Source organism: Procambarus clarkii, unplaced genomic scaffold (genome assembly GCF_040958095.1).
Source record: "Procambarus clarkii isolate CNS0578487 unplaced genomic scaffold, FALCON_Pclarkii_2.0 HiC_scaffold_105, whole genome shotgun sequence".
Classification (NCBI taxonomy): Eukaryota; Metazoa; Arthropoda; class Malacostraca; order Decapoda; family Cambaridae; genus Procambarus; species Procambarus clarkii.
The window spans coordinates 2851778-2860159 of record NW_027189138.1 but is presented as its reverse complement, the minus strand read 5'-3'; positions in this window follow the sequence as shown (position 1 = coordinate 2860159).

Sequence of the window (8382 nt, the reverse complement as noted above, 5' to 3'; positions counted from 1 at the left end):
CGGTAATATAAACGGAAAATCAGGAACATTTTAGTTAATTCTAATGAAAACACATTGATTTTTATCATTTGTATTGGACACAACATTGTCATATGTCTTTTCTTGGATCTAAATAATACGAAACCTCGCTCTATGATTTGAAGTTAAAATCCTCATATATGGTAAAATAGTGACTTTTTTCACGTTTTCCATGTAGTTTGATAATACGTAAATATATTCATTTTTACCAATATTTCGATACTATTTCATGTAGTATCACGATATGTGATTTGGCCTTCAAATCTCAGAATGTCGCATAATATAGCATTTTAAGCAAATTTTCTTGCATTTGGTTTCGTACGAAAAATCATCGAATTTAGCAATATTTTGACGATTATCATCCCCTTTTTCTCTATGTGATTTAAACAAAATATCATCGTATTAGGCAATATTTAACCGTTTTTCCACGTTTTTGTGAATTTTCAGTTTATGGGTATTAATTCACTATATATACGTAAAATTGATGCAAACACATAATTGATTAGATAATAACCTTAAAAACTTCATTTTCAATCAACTATTTGTTTCTCGTTAAAATACTGAGTAAGAGATTGAAAAGGGGAGATGTTCTGTTTTTATTGCATATATCGACGTTTCAGCCGGAATAGAGCGGTTTTCGTGTACATCTTCCATTAGTACTATAAACGGAAAATCAGGAACATTTTAGTAAATTCTAATGAAAACACATTGATTTTTATCATTTGTATTGGAAACAACATTGTCATATGTCTTTTCTTGGATCTAAATAATACGAAACCTCGCTCTATGATTTGAAGTTAAAATCCTCATATATGGTAAAATAGTGACTTTTTTCACGTTTTCCATGTAGTGTGATTTTACGTAAATATATTCGTTTTTACCAATATTTCGATACTATTTCATGTAGTATCACGATATGTGATTTGGCCTTCAAATCTCAGAATGTCGCATAATATAGCATTTTAAGCAAGTTTTCTTGCATTTTGTTTCGTACGAAAAATCATCGAATTTAGCAATATTTTGACGATTATCATCCCCTTTTTCTCTATGTGATTTAAACAAAATATCATCGAATTAGGCAATATTTTGCCGTTTTTCCACGTTTTTGTGAATTTTCAGTTTATGGGTATTAATTCACTATATATACGTAAAAATGATGCAAACACATAATTGATTAGATAATAACCTTAAAAACGTCATTTTCAATCAACTATTTGTTTCTCGTTAAAATACAGAGTAAGAGATTGAAAAGGGGAGAAGTTCTGTTTTTATTGCATATATCGACGTTTCAGCCGGAATAGAGCGGTTTTCGTGTACATCTTCCATCGGTAATATAAACGGAAAATCAGGAACATTTTAGTTAATTCTAATGAAAACACATTGATTTTTATCATTTGTATTGGAAACAACATTGTCATATGTCTTTTCTTGGATCTAAATAATACGAAACCTCGCTCTATGATTTGAAGTTAAAATCCTCATATAAGGTAAAATAGTGACTTTTTTCACGTTTTCCATGTAGTTTGATAATACGTAAATATATTCATTTTTATAAATATTTCGATACTATTTCATGTAGTATCACGATATGTGATTTGGCCTTCAAATCTCAGAATGTCGCATAATATAGCATTTTAAGCAAGTTTTCTTGCATTTTGTTTTGTACGAAAAATCATCGAATTTAGCAATATTTTGACGATTATCATCCCCTTTTTCTCTATGTGATTTAAACAAAATATCATCGAATTAGGCAATATTTCGCCGTTTTTCCACGTTTTCGTGAATTTTCAGTTTATGGGTATTAATTCACTATATATACGATAAAAATGATGCAAACACATAATTGATTTTAATAACCTTAAAAACTTCTTTTTCAATCAACTATTTGTTTTCGTTAAAATACTGAGTAAGAGATTGAAAAGGGGAGAAGTTCTGTTTTTATTGCATATATCGACGTTTCAGCCGGAATAGAGCGGTTTTCGTGTACATCTTCCATCAGTAATATAAGCGGAAAATCAGAAACATTTTAGTTAATTCTAATGAAAACACATTGATTTTTATCATTTGTATTGGAAACAACATTGTCATATGTCTTTTCTTGGATCTAAATAATACGAAACCTCGCTCTATGATTTGAAGTTAAAATCCTCATATATGGTAAAATAGTGACTTTTTTCACGTTTTCCATGTAGTGTGATTTTACGTAAATATATTCGTTTTTACCAATATTTCGATACTACTTCATGTAGTATCACGATATGTGATTTGGCCTTCAAATCTCAGAATGTCGAATAATATAGCATTTTAAGCAAGTTTTCTTGCATTTTGTTTCGTACGAAAAATCATCGAATTTAGCAATATTTTGACGTTTATCATCCCCTTTTCCTCTATGTGATTTAAACAAAATATCATCGTATTAGGCAATATTTAACCGTTTTTCCACGTTTTTGTGAATTTTCAGTTTATGGGTATTAATTCACTATATATACGTAAAATTGATGCAAACACATAATTGATTAGATAATAACCTTAAAAACTTCATTTTCAATCAACTATTTGTTTCTCGTTAAAATACTGAGTAAGAGATTGAAAAGGGGAGAAGTTCTGTTTTTATTGCATATATCGACGTTTCAGCCGGAATAGAGCGGTTTTCGTGTACATCTTCCATCGGTAATATAAACGGAAAATCAGGAACATTTTAGTTAATTCTAATGAAAACACATTGATTTTTATCATTTGTATTGGACACAACATTGTCATATGTCTTTTCTTGGATCTAAATAATACGAAACCTCGCTCTATGATTTGAAGTTAAAATCCTCATATATGGTAAAATAGTGACTTTTTTCACGTTTTCCATGTAGTTTGATAATACGTAAATATATTCATTTTTAAAAATATTTCGATACTATTTCATGTAGTATCACGATATGTGATTTGGCCTTCAAATCTCAGAATGTCGCATAATATAGCATTTTAAGCAAATTTTCTTGCATTTGGTTTCGTACGAAAAATCATCGAATTTAGCAATATTTTGACGATTATCATCCCCTTTTTCTCTATGTGATTTAAACAAAATATCATCGAATTAGGCAATATTTTGCCGTTTTCCACGTTTTTGTGAATTTTCAGTTTATGGGTATTAATTCACTATATATACGTAAAAATGAAGCAAACACATAATTGATTAGATAATAACCTTAAAAACTTCATTTTCAATCAACTATTTGTTTCTCGTTAAAATACTGAGTAAGAGATTGAAAAGGGGAGATGTTCTGTTTTTATTGCATATATCGACGTTTCAGCCGGAATAGAGCGGTTTTCGTGTACATCTTCCATTAGTACTATAAACGGAAAATCAGGAACATTTTAGTAAATTCTAATGAAAACACATTGATTTTTATCATTTGTATTGGAAACAACATTGTCATATGTCTTTTCTTGGATCTAAATAATACGAAACCTCGCTCTATGATTTGAAGTTAAAATCCTCATATATGGTAAAATAGTGACTTTTTTCACGTTTTCCATGTAGTGTGATTTTACGTAAATATATTCGTTTTTACCAATATTTCGATACTACTTCATGTAGTATCACGATATGTGATTTGGCCTTCAAATCTCAGAATGTCGCATAATATAGCATTTTAAGCAAGTTTTCTTGCATTTTGTTTCGTACGAAAAATCATCGAATTTAGCAATATTTTGACGATTATCATCCCCTTTTTCTCTATGTGATTTAAACAAAATATCATCGAATTAGGCAATATTTTGCCGTTTTTACACGTTTTTGTGAATTTTCAGTTTATGGGTATTAATTCACTATATATACGTAAAAATGATGCAAACACATAATTGATTAGATAATAACCTTAAAAACTTCATTTTCAATCAACTATTTGTTTCTCGTTAAAATACAGAGTAAGAGATTGAAAAGGGGAGAAGTTCTGTTTTTATTGCATATATCGACGTTTCAGCCGGAATAGAGCGGTTTTCGTGTACATCTTCCATCGGTAATATAAACGGAAAATCAGGAACATTTTAGTTAATTCTAATGAAAACACATTGATTTTTATCATTTGTATTGGAAACAACATTGTCATATGTCTTTTCTTGGATCTAAATAATACGAAACCTCGCTCTATGATTTGAAGTTAAAATCCTCATATAAGGTAAAATAGTGACTTTTTTCACGTTTTCCATGTAGTTTGATAATACGTAAATATATTCATTTTTATAAATATTTCGATACTATTTCATGTAGTATCACGATATGTGATTTGGCCTTCAAATCTCAGAATGTCGCATAATATAGCATTTTAAGCAAGTTTTCTTGCATTTTGTTTTGTACGAAAAATCATCGAATTTAGCAATATTTTGACGATTATCATCCCCTTTTTCTCTATGTGATTTAAACAAAATATCATCGAATTAGGCAATATTTTGCCGTTTTTCCACGTTTTCGTGAATTTTCAGTTTATGGGTATTAATTCACTATATATACGATAAAAATGATGCAAACACATAATTGATTTTAATAACCTTAAAAACTTCTTTTTCAATCAACTATTTGTTTTCGTTAAAATACTGAGTAAGAGATTGAAAAGGGGAGAAGTTCTGTTTTTATTGCATATATCGACGTTTCAGCCGGAATAGAGCGGTTTTCGTGTACATCTTCCATCAGTAATATAAGCGGAAAATCAGAAACATTTTAGTTAATTCTAATGAAAACACATTGATTTTTATCATTTGTATTGGAAACAACATTGTCATATGTCTTTTCTTGGATCTAAATAATACGAAACCTCGCTCTATGATTTGAAGTTAAAATCCTCATATATGGTAAAATAGTGACTTTTTTCACGTTTTCCATGTAGTGTGATTTTACGTAAATATATTCGTTTTTACCAATATTTCGATACTACTTCATGTAGTATCACGATATGTGATTTGGCCTTCAAATCTCAGAATGTCGAATAATATAGCATTTTAAGCAAGTTTTCTTGCATTTTGTTTCGTACGAAAAATCATCGAATTTAGCAATATTTTGACGTTTATCATCCCCTTTTCCTCTATGTGATTTAAACAAAATATCGTATTAGGCAATATTTAACCGTTTTTCCACGTTTTTGTGAATTTTCAGTTTATGGGTATTAATTCACTATATATACGTAAAATTGATGCAAACACATAATTGATTAGATAATAACCTTAAAAACTTCATTTTCAATCAACTATTTGTTTCTCGTTAAAATACTGAGTAAGAGATTGAAAAGGGGAGAAGTTCTGTTTTTATTGCATATATCGACGTTTCAGCCGGAATAGAGCGGTTTTCGTGTACATCTTCCATCGGTAATATAAACGGAAAATCAGGAACATTTTAGTTAATTCTAATGAAAACACATTGATTTTTATCATTTGTATTGGACACAACATTGTCATATGTCTTTTCTTGGATCTAAATAATACGAAACCTCGCTCTATGATTTGAAGTTAAAATCCTCATATATGGTAAAATAGTGACTTTTTTCACGTTTTCCATGTAGTTTGATAATACGTAAATATATTCATTTTTAAAAATATTTCGATACTATTTCATGTAGTATCACGATATGTGATTTGGCCTTCAAATCTCAGAATGTCGCATAATATAGCATTTTAAGCAAATTTTCTTGCATTTGGTTTCGTACGAAAAATCATCGAATTTAGCAATATTTTGACGATTATCATCCCCTTTTTCTCTATGTGATTTAAACAAAATATCATCGAATTAGGCAATATTTTGCCGTTTTCCACGTTTTTGTGAATTTTCAGTTTATGGGTATTAATTCACTATATATACGTAAAAATGAAGCAAACACATAATTGATTAGATAATAACCTTAAAAACTTCATTTTCAATCAACTATTTGTTTCTCGTTAAAATACTGAGTAAGAGATTGAAAAGGGGAGAAGTTCTGTTTTTATTGCATATATCGACGTTTCAGCCGGAATAGAGCGGTTTTCGTGTACATCTTCCATCAGTAATATAAGCGGAAAATCAGAAACATTTTAGTTAATTCTAATGAAAACACATTGATTTTTATCATTTGTATTGGAAACAACATTGTCATATGTCTTTTCTTGGATCTAAATAATACGAAACCTCGCTCTATGATTTGAAGTTAAAATTCTCATATATGGTAAAATAGTGACTTTTTTCACGTTTTCCATGTAGTGTGATTTTACGTAAATATATTCGTTTTTACCAATATTTCGATACTACTTCATGTAGTATCACGATATGTGATTTGGCCTTCAAATCTCAGAATGTCGAATAATATAGCATTTTAAGCAAGTTTTCTTGCATTTTGTTTCGTACGAAAAATCATCGAATTTAGCAATATTTTGACGTTTATCATCCCCTTTTCCTCTATGTGATTTAAACAAAATATCATCGTATTAGGCAATATTTAACCGTTTTTCCACGTTTTTGTGAATTTTCAGTTTATTGGTATTAATTCACTATATATACGTAAAATTGATGCAAACACATAATTGATTAGATAATAACCTTAAAAACTTCATTTTCAATCAACTATTTGTTTCTCGTTAAAATACTGAGTAAGAGATTGAAAAGGGGAGAAGTTCTGTTTTTATTGCATATATCGACGTTTCAGCCGGAATAGAGCGGTTTTCGTGTACATCTTCCATCGGTAATATAAACGGAAAATCAGGAACATTTTAGTTAATTCTAATGAAAACACATTGATTTTTATCATTTGTATTGGAAACAACATTGTCATATGTCTTTTCTTGGATCTAAATAATACGAAACCTCGCTCTATGATTTGAAGTTAAAATCCTCATATATGGTAAAATAGTGACTTTTTTCACGTTTTCCATGTAGTGTGATTTTACGTAAATATATTCGTTTTTACCAATATTTTGATACTACTTCATGTAGTACCACGATATGTGATTTGGCCTTCAAATCTCAGAATGTCGCATAATATAGCCTTTTAAGCAAGTTTTCTTGCATTTTGTTTCGTACGAAAAATCATCGAATTTAGCAATATTTTGACGCTTATCATCCCCTTTTCCTCTATGTGATTTAAACAAAATATCATCGAATTAGGCAATACTTTGCCGTTTTTAAACGTTTTCGTGAATTTTCAGTTTATGGGTATTAATTCACTATATATACGATAAAAATGATGCAAACACATAATTGATTTTAATAACCTTAAAAACTTCTTTTTCAATCACTATTTGTTTCTCGTTAAAATACTGAGTAAGAGATTGAAAAGGGGAGAAGTTCTGTTTTTATTGCATATATCGACGTTTCAGCCGGAATAGAGCGGTTTTCGTGTACATCTTCCATCAGTAATATAAGCGGAAAATCTGAAACATTTTAGTTAATTCTAATGAAAACATATTGATTTTTATCATTTGTATTGGAAACAACATTGTCATATGTCTTTTCTTGGATCAAAATAATACGAAACCTCGCTCTATGATTTGAAGTTAAAATCCTCATATATGGTAAAATAGTGACTTTTTTCACGTTTTCCATGTAGTGTGATTTTACGTAAATATATTCGTTTTTACCGTAAATATATTCGTTTTCGTTTTATTTCGATACTACTTCATGTAGTATCACGATATGTGATTTGGCCTTCAAATCTCAGAATGTCGAATAATATAGCATTTTAAGCAAGTTTTCTTGCATTTGGTTTCGTACGAAAAATCATCGAATTTAGCAATATTTTGACGATTATCATCCCCTTTTTCTCTATGTGATTTAAACAAAATATCATCGAATTAGGCAATATTTTGCCGTTTTCCACGTTTTTGTGAATTTTCAGTTTATGGGTATTAATTCACTATATATACGTAAAAATGATGCAAACACATAATTGATTAGATAATAACCTTAAAAACTTCATTTTCAATCAACTATTTGTTTCTCGTTAAAATACTGAGTAAGAGATTGAAAAGGGGAGAAGTTCTGTTTTTATTGCATATATCGACGTTTCAGCCGGAATAGAGCGGTTTTCGTGTACATCTTCCATCGGTAATATAAACGGAAAATCAGGAACATTTTAGTTAATTCTAATGAAAACACATTGATTTTTATCATTTGTATTGGACACGACATTGTCATATGTCTTTTCTTGGATCTAAATAATACGAAACCTCGCTCTATGATTTGAAGTTAAAATCCTCATATATGGTAAAATAGTGACTTTTTTCACGTTTTCCATGTAGTTTGATAATACGTAAATATATTCATTTTTACCAATATTTCGATACTATTTCATGTAGTATCACGATATGTGATTTGGCCTTCAAATCTCAGAATGTCGCATAATATAGCATTTT